Source organism: Macaca mulatta, chromosome 8 (genome assembly GCF_049350105.2).
Source record: "Macaca mulatta isolate MMU2019108-1 chromosome 8, T2T-MMU8v2.0, whole genome shotgun sequence".
Lineage (NCBI taxonomy): Eukaryota > Metazoa > Chordata > Mammalia > Primates > Cercopithecidae > Macaca > Macaca mulatta.
Genome location: NC_133413.1, coordinates 112365190 through 112379409, shown reverse-complemented (window position 1 = coordinate 112379409; position 14220 = coordinate 112365190). Strand labels below are relative to the sequence as shown.

The following is a 14220-nucleotide window of genomic DNA, read 5'->3' as shown; positions in this document are numbered from 1 at the left end:
CCGAAATGTTAAAGGAGTTCTTCAAGTTTCCCCCTCAGGTCTTTGGACACCTCTCTGAATCCCTTCTGACTCTCCATGGAAGTGCTTCCTAGCTTGCAGAAATGTCCACTCAATAGTGTCATACCATCTCTCTTCTTGCCTGCTTACTCCATTTGTGGAATGAAATATGGCCTCATCCTTCTCATGCCCGTAGAAGTTATGCTAAGGTTTCCCTCAGCCCAGAGAAGCAGTTTCCCAAATATGCCTCTCTTCCTAAACCCATTTTGGTGTGTCCTCATATTCCCTAGCAAGGATTAACTATTTTTATTTGCTTATTCGTAAATAATAACTTTACAGCATCTCCAATTATCTTCCTGAATTCCTCTTCTGTTTCTTCCAGTCTTTGTTAGGCTTAAATTTATCAGACTTAAATTCTCAAAAAAGAACTTTTTAAAAATAATCCATGTAGTAATGTTTCAAGTGTTGTTTTAACATATTCTGCTTAAAATGAAGGTCATCACTGGCTGCAAGTAAGTGAACATATGTTAAAATTTCATGTGTTGGTGCTCAGAGTTCTGATACCATTTGAATTTCAAGAATTTGAGGCAAACTAGAGTCTTTGAACAAATGCTCAAATTATTTTTCTTCCTAGTAAGAATGTAACCAGAGTCCTTGTCCCAGGACTTAGGCTATCTTCTTTCTGGCTTGGCTTTTACTTCAGGTAGGGAGAGGGAAGCAAAGAAAATGAGCAGTGGTGTAATTTTCTCCTTCCAAGCCCCCTAACGCCAGCCTGACTTAACACAACACATACAGCTAATGCTGCTGCTTCTGCTGCTGCTTCCCCTCTCCCTCCCCCCTCCCCTACCCCTCCCCTTCCCCCACCCCTCCTCCCTCCTCCCTCCTCCTTCTCCTCCTCCTTCTTCTTCTTCCTCTTCTTCCTCTTCTTCTTCTTCTTCTTCTTCCTCTTCTTCCTCTTCTTCTTATCCTGTTTGTAACGGAGATGAACAGCTCCTAACTAACCACCTAACATTTTACCTTTTATACTTCAAGTCCCATTCTAGTTTACTCTTTAATAGTCTCAATTCTTTTGACCTTTCCTTCTCCATGCCCCCAAATCCACAGCCTTTATTTTACAGCATTTTGCTTGCATCCAGATTTTCAACCTATTAATGTTAGTCTGTTAATGTTTAGTCAAGAATACAGATGCTTGCTGTGTTAAGGGCAAGATAGCCATCAACTCTATGGAAACAATTACAGAAGGCAGCAGGAAGAACATCAAAAACGAAACAAAACAAAAAGCTAAACAAATTTTGAAAACTCAGATCTCTTTCATGCTAAAGAAGAGTTTCCAAAGCTTAAACTTTAATAAATTATCATCCTCAAATGGAAATGGGTGAAGAACACACATGAGCTCTACACGAATTGGGAAATACAGTTAACTGCTCTTAACCATTAGGTGAAGTTCAAATATGAATAAGCCCATGTGACCAAATGACCTCCTTGTGTGAGAGGTGAGGTTATACTTTGGTCTTAATGCATTGACAGAGCAGCTTGAAGATAAATCTCAATTTATCTTAAGCTGTTTTGGCTGGAGTGGTATGTTGGCTACTTTCTTCATGTTCTCCTCTTCCTTTTACCTACACGACTGGACTGCATCTGGCTCTTCCACATTGGAATGGAAAGATAAGAGGAGCCAGAAGTTTTGACTTGGTGTCACTGTTTTTAGATAGCCTTGAACTCTCTGGGGCCTGGCAGGTGCATGTAAGGCTAACATTTTTCCTTCTGGATGTTTCTGTGGATTTTTCAGAGACTACCCACCCTCTAACATCTCCCAACACCCCTGCTTTCTGCCCTTACCCTTTGCCACCCTGATCACCGGGTTGTTTTCATCTCTAGCTTCTGTGATGCGGATAATGTGCCCTCTCCTCTGACTCTTCACTGATTCCTTCTTCACTTCAAGGAGTCTGGTTGGTAGTCACCTCCAGCTTTCATTAGTTGGGGTCTCATAAAATGTCCGGGAGACCCGACAAGACATAACCTAATGTGACCTCACACCAGCTCTCTCATGAGTGGCTCACTTCTGGTCTGTAGGACACATCCAGGCATCCTCTGCACTCAGAAACTTGGATACCAACACAGCTACCTCTCCTTGAGCTCATGTCAGCAAGCGCAGGGTATCACCTGCTTTAGGATCTGCATCCACCTTCCAAATTGTAGGAGCCCCATGTAAAGCTCTCTGAGTGGTCCCATTGAATTCCCCTTCTTTAGGCTTGAAGTGAGAATAGACTCTCTCTAACCCTTTCCCAAGGGTTAAAGTACAGCTCTCTCCAAAGAAATCCTTCTCACAAATTCTTTTCTCAGTAGATTTTCTCTTGTCTCTGACTTTGATATTCTTGTTGTGGGTGAGAGGTCTCTGTCTTCTAACTGGTTCTTGTTCATTAACTTTGAAATTCTGCCTTGGAGTCTATTAATCTCCAAACTGAGATATAAAAATTTCCCATTTTGGCATCCTGTTATACAAATAACAAGTACACCAAACTCTTTGAGGACTGTGTGTACTGTTAGGCCTAGACCAAGCTTTGCTAGGGCAACATTTGCTCTCCAGGGATTTTAGCAGGGAATTCTTCCCTGGGGAAAAGCCTATTTTAAAAACCGTCTACCCAATAGGTAATGCTCTGATGGACAGAGCTTGCCACCAAATGGTTTAAAACCCATCCTATAATAGTAGGTGATTTGACTTTTTTGGTTAAAAAGAGAACACATTTTTCTTTGATCAAAATATCCAAGATCATTAATTGAGCGCTAGCGGTTGAGGCATTTCCTCTTGATTGTTGCCTTTGCATTCACACTGCCTGTGTGGTTCCAGCTTCTCTTTTGGACTGGAACAGGCCAAGTGGAGAATTCTGAGCTCAAAAATCAACTAGGATGGCAATTTTCAGAAAGCAGTTCTGATTGCTTTGACTTTCTCTTTAGCTCCTCCTGCCTTTGTTCAGTGTCTGCATTCCCCGTATCAAACTGGCTTTGAAAGAGCCTCCTACTCTCTAGGCCTTTGGTCATTACAAGTGAGTGGCCCCAGTCATCTGTGGTTCACTGTGGGGGTTGTGTTGGGCCATTCTGTTAGGTCTGCACAGAGTTTTAAAAGGCAGGTCATCTCAGCTCCTCTGGTTCACCTTAGATCCCGCAATTCCTGCATGCTAACTGCACACATCCTGCAGGCATTTGGGCTTTACTTCTTGGATCTTCTAGTACATCTTCCAGTGCGAATTAAGGTAAACTCTCTGAAACAAACCAACATGCCTTTGAGTTATTGGGAGATAAGGTCAAGTGTTTTTAGTTGTAACTTTCCTTTCCTTTTATCAATGATTTGTTGTTGTTGAGGAGGAGTGACTTTTGGAAATACCTGACAAGATAGAAAGGAGACATTGGGTGTGTGTCGCTATGTGGCACAAAGGCTGCAAAGGTGAAGAATAGAGACAAAAGAGTGCAGATAATAAAAGAAAGGAGATAAGTAGATATTTACTCAGATATGCTTTTTTCCCCTACCAATAAGAGTTGTTCTTTAAAACCTGAATTGAGAAATTAGCAGAATAGGTGAGCGATGACTGAGAAGGTCTTTTGGCCCATGGTACTTTAATGCGACAGAAAACTACCCTGGGAAAATATGCCTGTAACCACCCCTTAAACTTTTACAGGGTATAACCACATCAGCGCCCAGAAACCTAAACTCCTTCAGACCACAGCAGCCCTGTCATAGGGAGCTTCCCATTGGCTTGGTGGTATAATCTTTGACTGGAAAGTGTCATGTTATGAGTCTGGCTCTGTTCTGAAGACGGATGCCTGTTTGCGCTCTAGACTGGGATGGAGGCTATGTAATGCTGATCGTAATGGTAGGAACCCACTTGGGTCTGTGTCCTCATCTCAAACCCAGAATCCTGTTGGACAAAAGGAAGCAACCATACTCCTGCTCAGGCCAGGATCCTTTCTGGAGTATGCAGCAAGCTCATTCATTCTTGCCTGTTTTTCCCCATTCTAATCAGGATAACAGCTACAGGCTGGGTGGGCGTTCTTCCCCAGCTACAGGTTACCTTTCTCTAGGTTGATACACAAACTCTTTATTGCAGTATCTGTTGAAACCTTAGATTTCTTTCTTTCTGTCTGTCTTTTTTTTTTTTTATTTGAGACGGAGTCTCACTCTGTCACCCAGGCTGGAGTGCCGTGGTGCGATCTTGGCTCCCAGCAACCTTCACTTCCTGGTTTCAAGTGATTCTTCTGCCTCAGCCTTCCAAGTAGCTGGGATTACAGGCATGCACCATCATGCTTGGCTATTTTTTGTGTTTTTAGTAGAGATGGGATTTCACCATGTTGGCCAGGCTGGTCTCAAACCTTAGATTTCAATTGTAGTAGCATGTTACAATAAGAAGTGAACAAAGCCAATTTTGCTTTGCTAGTTTGTTTAGATAATGTAATTGATACAAATAGCAATAAATGTGTATCCAATCCTTACTATAAGCTAGTCTTTATGTAAACTCATTCAATGCTCACAAACCCCTAGGAAGTACATGTTATTGCATCCCTGTTGTCTTAGTTCCTTTTGTGTGCTATAAAGGGATACCTTTTGTGTGCTGTAAAGGGATACCTGAGAAAAATGGTTTATTTGGCTCACAATTCTGATGGCTGGAAAGTTCAAGATTGGGCATCTGGAGAGAGTCTCAGGCTGTTTAGACTCATGGTGGAAAGTGAAGGGGATCAGGCATGTACAGATATCACATGTGGGGAGAGGAAGTGTTTGGGGGTAGATAGGTTGCCGCTCACGTGGGAACTGAGTAAGAACTCAACCTGAGGGAGAGCAGTAACCTGTTCATGAGGGATCTACCCCCTTTCCAAACACTTCCCACTAGGCCCCAACTCTCAACATCACCACACTAGGGATTTCATTTTGACATGAGGTTTAGAGGGGATGAACATTCAAATCATAGCACCTGTTTTACAGGTGAGTAAACTGAGGCACAGAGAGGTCCAGGAACTGGACTGAGCTCATCTAGTAAGTGGCAGAATAGGGAGCCAGTCCCAGGCAGTCTGACTCCAGAATCTTAGTTCCTATTCACTACTTCCCAAGCTCTATCATATTAATGATGTAAAATTCAGATGAGATTGTATATGAAAGTTAAATAAACTCCAAACTGTGAGACAAATGTCAGTGATTGCTCTCTTTTAGACTCCTTGGGGTGAATGGTATAGATACACATGTCTTCCCTCTAAACTGTGTTATTTCTTTTCTGAAGACAGTGCAAGTGTGATAAGGAACATCAGCAACCCATATTCTAACAATCATCATTATATTCCTTTTCTATGACTGTGTAAGAAAATTACCACAATTTAGGGGCTTTGGCTTAAACAACATACATTTATTATCTCAGAGGTCCCAGAGTCAGGAGTCCAGGCACAGAGGACCTAGCACAGGCTAGCTAGGTCCTGTGCTGAGAGTCTCACCAGGCAGAAATCAAGGAGGTAGCAGGGCCTGTGAATTCTCATCAAGGCTCAGGTTCCTCTTTGCATTGGCAGAATTCATTTCCTTGCAGTTGTAGGCCTGAAGTCCCTGTTTTCTTGCTCGCTATTGGCTGGGGCCTTGCTTAGCTTTTAGAGGGCTCCTGTGATTCCTTGCCAAGTAGCCCCCATAGGCAGGTTGTAACACGTTTGCTTTTTTTGAGGACAGCAGGAGTGTGTCTCTCTGACTTCTGATCCCTCTCTAGTTGGCTAGTATGGAGTGACTAGATCATCACCATTTGCCGTATAATTTAACCTAATTGAGGAAGTGACCATCCTATCATTCTTACAGAGTCCACCCACACTCAAGGGGAAGGGATGATACGAGATGTGTACCCTGGAGGGCCATTCTAGAATTCTGCCCACTGATCGTTGTGGTTTTGAAGCTCCAGGGGGTTTCAGCCACATGGCTAAAGTGAGTTGTGGGAAAATTGTGGAATGGGTTACTAATGAATATGGATGTGCCACTGAAATGTATTCATGTGCTATTCTGGTGAATGCTGTAGAAACTGGAGCCCTGCCACTTAGGGCTTCTAGGGGCTTTGCTGCTATGGGAATAATGAAGGCCACCAAATGCCAGGTGGTGTAAATTGCCAAAGCGGTTCCTGGACTTGATCCTGATGAAAGTTGATGCAGCATCCTTGCTGGCTTACAGGCTCACTGTGTTTCTTAGACTCCGCAAGCCCCATGCAGAGCATTGTGTGATGAACATGTCTTATCCGGAGCAGGGATTGTTCTTTGAGAGAATATAATTATTGCCTCTGTCTTGCTGACCCGTCAGCAATTGTTTTCTTTCCTCGTGGCGTGGGCAGAGTCTGTGTGGGAAGGTGCTGGTTTAATTTCTGTCACATCTCACTTGTCCTTTTCTCAGGGGCAATGTAAATCTCAAAATCGATTCAGTTGGGAATTACCATTAGGAGCTCCAGGGTCAATTTGGTACAGTAAGGCAAAGGCCGTCTGGAAATCCCAATGAGTCACGTGGCATAAGGCCCTGTGGATAAGCAGCACTCTTCTTCCCAGACTGGAATTTTGTGTGTGAAGCTTCAATTCCTGCAAACTGATAAACTGAGATGACTTATGAGTGAAAGGGGAGAAGTAAAGACACCTTATTTGGATACATGGTGGGCTCTTTGAAACCTCTGATATTGAAATAATAAAAATCTTTTATTGATGTGAAATGTTTTTATTGATAAAGTGCTATCAGTTCAGGTCCAGGATTGTTTACTCTTTTGTTTTCTTCATGAAAGCAAACCCAACATCTCATGGTAATAAAGGAGGTATACCAAAATGAAGTGCTTCAGTGTGTTCCCAGATGGTCATGCTAAGAACTGGGTCCTCTCAAGTTCTAGGCTGAAGGCAGTGGCCTATCAGGAATACTTGAGTTGGTACCAAGAACATTTGTGTATTTGTTATTGTAAGTGTAATATATGTTAGTTGTGAAAAATAACACTGGAAAATTAGAAGAAAGGAGAAAGTAAAAATGCCCTTAATCTCAACACCTAGAGATAGCTCCTGCTATTTATATTTATATCTGTAGGAGATAGCTCCTGTTAGTTTGACATATATAATACATGTATGATATGTATATTACATCTATCTATACACATACCAAATGTATACGATATCTACAAACTACAATTTGATAGCTTCATTTAAAAACATTTTACAGGTATATTTTGAGATTTTTGACATGTTCTTAAATATTCTTCTATAGTATAATTGTATGTTGGTTAAGAGCATGGAATCTGGGGCCAGATTGCCTGAATTTGAATGAATACTGGCTTAACACTATTTGATTTCCTGGCCGTGGGCAAGTTACTTAACTTTCTATGCCTTTCTTTTATCTCTGTAAAATAGGGACAATAATAGTACTTATCTCATAGAATTATAGTAAAGATTAAATGAGTTAATATATTTATAAATTGCTTAAAATAGAGCCTGCCTTTTAACATTGCCATATAACTGCTTGCTTTTGTTAATGGTTATGTACAAGTCCATCTTCTGAGGGAGCTCTAATTTATTTAACTTATCCATTGTTTGATATTTAGGTGTTCCCAATTTTTATTACTACAGATTATAAAACCCTTACACATGCTTTTTTGTGTGTTGATTAAAAATTTTTTTCTTTACGTTACAGGAAATAAAGCTTCTTGATCAAAATATATTAATATTTTTCAGATTTCTCTTACTTTTTTGGCAAATTAATCTTATAAAAAGTTGACCAATTGGCACTTCCACCTGCAGTATTGAGTGTGTGTTTCCCCTTATCCTCATGTGTCAAGGCAATGGTAGTATCTTATATTTGATATTTGTTGTTGTTTTTTTGAGATAGAGTCTCACTCCATCACTCAGGCTGGAGTGCAGTGGCATGACCTCAGCTCACTGCTGCCTCTGCCTCCAGGATTTAAGGGATTCTCTTGCCCCAGCATCCTGAGTAGTTGGGATTACAGGCATGCACCACCACGCCCAGCTAATTTTTGTATTTTTAGTAGAAATGGGGTTTCACCATGTTAGCCAAGCTGGTCTCAAACTCCTGACCTCAGGTGGTCGGTCCTCCTGCCTCGGCCTCCCAAAGTGCTGGGATTACAGGCGTGAGCCACCATGCCTGGCCTCTTATGTTATTTTGATTGGCATTTCTTTGATTGCAAGCTAGATGTATATTTTTCCATATGTTTAGCAATTTACATTTATTCTTTATAAATTATTGCTTCCTGAACTTTACTTATTTTTACTTTTCTCTTTTAAGTGAAAAAAATATAGTGATATATATATATATATATATATAAGGTTATGTGTATATGTGTGTGTGTGTGTGTGTGTATATATATATATATATATATATATATATATATATAAATTTTTTTTTTTTTTCTGTCACCCAGGCTGGAGTGCAGTGGTTAGATCTCAGGACACTGCACTCTGCAGCCTCAAACTCCTGGGCTCAGTGATCCTCCTGCCTCAGCCCCCTGAGTAGCTGGGACTACAGGTGGGCATGATTACACCTGGCTAATTTAATTTAATTAATTAATTTTTTTTTTTTTTTTTGTAGAGATGGGCCTTGCTATGTTGACCAGGCTGGTTTTGAACTCCTGGCCTCAAGCAGTCTTCCTACCTTAGCCTCCCAAAGCACTGGGATTACAGGTATGAGCCACCATTCCTGACCAGCTTCTGATCTTCTACTAGAGATATTTTGTCATAGTCTCTGTGTTCTTCAAACTGTTTATTATTATTATTATTAGGCTATGTTTCTATAGCAATAATATGATTTTGTGATATAAGTAACATGTGCAATTAGTTGGGGAAAGGGTTGCCATGAATGTCACTAGAAATGGTGCAAGAACATGACCATGTCCTGCCTCTGCAACTTCAGAAATCATTTTGAATGAGGAGTCTTTTGCGAATGAAATTCTATTACTGAAAATTTTTATCTTTGCAATTGTGGTAAATATTGTGACTACCTGGGAGAGAATCTTTTGGTTCATTAAAGAGATAAGTAGTTACCTAATGAGAAACTGTCAGTAATCTCATGGACATGTGGAAGAATATTTATTTTTAAAAGCCTAGTCAAGCAGAGGGCCTCAGGAACAAACGCTGATTCACTCTTTTAATTAGTTCCTGGATTCTGTTGCCTTTCTCTGGACTATGGAGACCTCTGGCTACACAGTGCACTGTTACTAAGTGTTGGATCTCAACAGAAGTTGATATTCTTTGTGTTTTCTGATTTTCTTCATGTGAATCATTGTCTCATGGCAGGCTAAAGCAAGTGTGATACAAATATGTTTTTTAAATAACATAAAAACATTTAAACTTTGGAAGAGGGAGGGAATGTGTTCTGTTCTAGAAAATAGACCATTATCAATGGGTAAAAGGTCACCATTTTGGGTAAATATGAGGAAGAACTTTGTTATTACAGAAAGAGTCCCCCCATAGCATGGCTCACCTTTTTGAAGCAGTCACTGAGATTCTTCCAGCAGAGATCAGGTGATCAAAAAGTACGTTACTGAATTTAAGATGAAAAAGGTGGGGCCCATGCACTGGGTGAGACCTTGCACTAGGTTACTTCTAGTATCGTTTGCAACTCTTAGAGATTCTACACTTACATAAGATTTTAAAAACCATGTGTGTACTTATCTAAAGTAGTGAAATTCATAGAAATAGAAAATAGGATGGTGGTTACCAAGGCTAAGGGCAGGGGGAAAAGGAATGTTATTGTTTATTGGGTATAGACTTTCAGATTTGCAAGATGAAGAAGTTCTAGAGGTTCATTACAAAACAAGGTGAATACAATGAACACTACTATACACTTATAAGTGTGCCTACTGTGAGGTTAGCCCTAGGCCAAGCACTGTCAGGGACACATAAGTTTAAGACAGTCCCTGCTTTCAGTTGTCTCACGGTCCATGCTATTAAACCAAAGATGCTGAGCAGCAGCCCAGAAGCCCACACTAGCCAACCATGATGTCATCACTGCCACTGCCATTGAAGGCACTGCCAGAAGCCCAAAGAAACAAAAACACTCCTCCCTTCTTCCGGTCTTACAATATCCTGCTAGTGCTCCCATGACAAAGCCCAATAAGAAGCCAATTGGTGAGTTAGTCTGAGAAATGTGGCGTGCTACTTTCTCTCCCCATCAGTATAGTGGAAGGTATAAGGATGAATGCGAATTTGGGTTGGCAATACACTGTTAGGCACAGTCCACCCCTTTGTCTCCTTTTCATCTATACACAGCCCTCCACCCATATATAAACTTGACAAAGCAGCAACAGCAACATTGTAATGCTTCTGTTGATGCAATTATCCTTTGTACAAATGAAGGCATGCTCACTAGTTCCCTGATAAGGGGGATACGAAATGCCATTAGTCAGTGCATTTACATTTATATGTTGATGATGTTAATTCCCCTTACAGATTAATCAAAATCCCATTTATCATGTAACTTACAAGACTAAATTGTAAAGTTAACCACCTAGTTTGTAGTTAACTTATATGACACACTCCTTGTATAACAGACACACTTGGGGAAAGGAAAAAGGCGAAAGTGAGTTCTATACACAAATATGTACAAGGAAGAAAATATACATAGTTGCTATAGTTCTCACTTCTGTAACTGATCACAAAGCTGTGTGTGTGTGTGTGTGTGTGTGTGTGTGTGTGTATTTAGAGGGAGGAGAGAGAGAGCAAGCAAGAAAGAAAGATGTAGGATTTACATTTTTATATATCTATATGTCTTCTTTCTTTCCTTATCAACTCCCATGTGCTTTTCTCTTTAACCCCTTGGTTGGTGAGGATTCTTTTTCTGAAGGGCTCATGCAAATCTTTACTCCTGAAAAGTCTGTGTCCTTAGTCATCCCTCCTTTGTTGGTGTATTGAAATCTTCTATTAACTTTACTACTGGACATGGAAGTAAAAAGTCACCACAGAGAATCCTCTGGATTACAGACATCTTTCTTAATGCCCCCATTATCCAGCAACAATCTTATTTTAGCTTAGTAATTGGGACCCCAGTTAGCACAGTAGAACCATTTTGGTTTGTACAATGGCTTAAGGAGTCTGAATGACCAAGTGGTAATCTCAAATTCTAGTTCAGTGCAACCATTCTGGTTTCTGCAGCTGGCTTTTCTTTTCTGGGAAATGAATAACTTTAAATGAGCAGAGCCCAAAATCTTAGGCACAGGTAGCAACATTTTTGTGACTAGCGTATTAGGCATAATAGTTAGAATAGACTCTCCCATTTTAATTTTTGATTCTCCAACCCATGTCTTATAGATACGGGAGGAATACCACTCTCTAAGGGTTGTTGATTCAAAGCATGTACTTCATCCTGTAAGATATAGTGCCATCAACTTTCAAGAGGTTACCTCCCAGTTAGTGACAATTGAGCCTTCAGTAGGTGATTCCATCATTCTACCAGGTCAGCTGCTTCTGGATGATGGAGTATATGGCAGGACTAGAGAATTCTGTGGCTGCAAGTCAATTGCTGCACTCTTTTGTTGTGAAATTAGCGCTTTAATAAGAAGTGATGTCGTAAGTGGTACCACAATGGTAAATAAGGCATTTTCTAAATATGTAATTGGTGGTACTTGCAAAAGGCAAACCCATATCCAGAGGAAATGTTGATTTCCCTGAGAACAAATCTTTGCCCACTTCATAATGGAAAGAATCCAGTGTAGTTCACCCACCATAGCATGGCTAAATAGTCCACCTGGACTCATTGCTGGCCCCTGCTGTTCACAGGGTGAACACACAGTAATGGTGCTAGCCAGATTCACTGTGGTGAGCCTACACGTAAGACTCTTTGATTACTGTCATGACCACTCAGAAGATAAATCTATGGAGAAGTTACTAGGGTGGCTGGGAAGAAATGGCTGGCTGACATCCTCAGAATATGTTATCTTGTCCCCCTGATTATCGACAGCCTTCTCTGCAGTGGACGTCCTTTTGTGAGCATGCACATGAGATACAAATATTTCCCACTCATTGCCTTTTCCAAGAGGTCATCCATCTGCCTATTCCTCCGTCCTCCTTTTTAGCAATTTTCAATTCTGTTCTTTCCAAGTCGATGACCATCTGGCCAAATCATTATCCATTATGTATGAGTTAGTGTAGATTTGTACTTCTGGCCATCTTTCAGTCTAGACAAAACAGATATCCAGATGTGTTATGAAGTTCTACCAACTGGGAGGATTTTCTCTCTCTACTAGTTTTCAGGGCCACCCCTGAGTGGATATATAACAGCCTGCTTCTAGCTGTTGCTGATGTATAATGGAGTCTCATATGCAAAACGTGTCCGAGTCTTTTTTTCCCCTATCATCGTCTGGTTACAGGGAACTCCTTTTGAAGCCATAGGTGTGGATTGAGAGAGAGGCAGCAATGTATCAGGAGTAGGTGGCCATAGGAATCTGAGCCATCGAATCATATGGCTTACTTGTATCCATAGGACTTGCTACAGACCCATCTTATATACCACTTCCACTTGGTGACAGAGGATGACTTCACTTAGCTGATTTTATGGTTTGGTGGATTAAATGATGACCTGTTAGTTTATGGTGGGCAGCAAAGCTCATATGGTCATCTAGTGTCCTAGGGCAGGAGTTCTGTCTTCACAAGAGCCTGAAAATATACTTTCAAGGGGAAAAATCAGCAGCTCTTACTCAGAGAGAGAAAATTAGCAGAAGAGGCTGGTTTTGCTCCAAAACTCTAGTACTCTAAGCCATGATTCTTACATAGGGCTTACTCTAGGCTTGGACACAATCCCCTTTTGTACACGGGGAAATGAACTACACCTCCAGGGATCACAGGGAGATCAGAGGCCGCAGGGTTCTATGATTAATGAACATCTTTCCTTTCATGTTTTCATACTCAAATTCTATTTCTTCCTAGCTAACATTTTTCTAATATTGATCATAGCAATTTATTGAATATATTTTGGCTCACCTTCCTTTAATAGGAATTATTATTGCCTTATTTACCTGTTATACCTCTGAAAGTGATCAGATTTTTCATGTTTTCAAGGAGTTTGATGGAGATATTTTTCTTTACTCTTTTTAGATCAAACTACATCATTATAAAATAAAACACAGATATAACCCCCACTGCAAATCAAATATGTAACATAGTGAATGACCATAAGGCAAACACATTTGTAACTACCATTCAGGCCAGGAAAGAGAACTTCACCAGCCTCCCTAGAAGTCTCTTCTGTGTGACCATCTCCTTCATAACCCCCTTCACTTTATAAGTAACCATTACCTGGACTTTTATGTCAGTTGCCCAGCTATGCATCCCTAGATACTATAGCTTAGTTCTGCTTGTTTAATGAATGTTGATATGCCATTCTTTTAATTTGTACATTCCTGCTCCATCCCTTTCTTTTTCCTTATTATTTGTCTGTGGATGAACTCAGCCTTCTGACTTGTAGAGTTTCTCATAGGCTAGATTTTGCTGATTGCAATCTTATGGTACATTTCATTGTGTTCCTCTGTATTTCTTGCAGCGTGGTGGCTGGAATTTGAGGTTTGATCAAACTCAGGTGCAATTCGTTTGGCAAGATTATAGATGTGTTTTTCCATCAGGAAGCAGATAACATTTGTGTTGTTTGTCTTTTTGTAATATTAACAATGGTTAATGCTTAGATTCATTTAGTTATTGGGGCTTCTAAGATGATGATATTCCACGTTGACATTTTTTTTGCATTTATCACTTGGGATGCAAAGAATTGCTTCCCTTTATCTACTTTATATTTTATTTATTTGTTTATTTATTTATTTATTTATTTATTATTTTTTGTGATGGAGTCTCATTCTGTTTCCCAGGCTGGAGTGTAGTGGCGTGATACCGGCTCACTGCAACCTCCACCTCCTGGGTTCAAGTGATTCTCATGCCTCAGCCTCCCAAGTAGCTGGGATTACAGGCGTGCACCACTACATCCAGCTAATTTTTGTATTTTTAGTAGAGATGGGGTTTTGCCATGTTGGCCAGGCTCGTCTTGAATTCCTGACCTCAAGTGATCCGCCCACTTCCAAAAGTGCTGGGATTACAAACATGAGCCACTGTGCCCAGCCCCTTATTTACTTTTTGGTTACCCAGTGATATAGTTCATACAGAGAGACAAGATAAATATTTGATTCTTTTTATTGACCAGGTTTCATAATAATAAGTTGGTTCTCTTTCATCCTCCAAAGGTTTATATACATACGT

General features: G+C 40.5%; 1 protein-coding gene across 10 annotated transcripts in view; it reads left to right on the top strand.

Annotated features, from left to right (window-relative positions):
• The window catches only part of NCALD (neurocalcin delta), a 443361-nt gene that overhangs the window by 86670 nt on the left and 342471 nt on the right, over positions 1–14220 (top strand). For 4 of the 10 annotated variants that reach the window (XM_077942594.1, XM_077942597.1, XM_077942590.1 and 1 more), the window contains exon 2: positions 8573–8664. The exons of the other annotated variants lie outside the window; for them this stretch is intronic. The gene's annotated coding sequence lies outside the window, so the exon portion shown is untranslated. The remainder of the gene's footprint in view (positions 1–8572; positions 8665–14220) is intronic. 10 annotated transcript variants of the gene reach the window in all.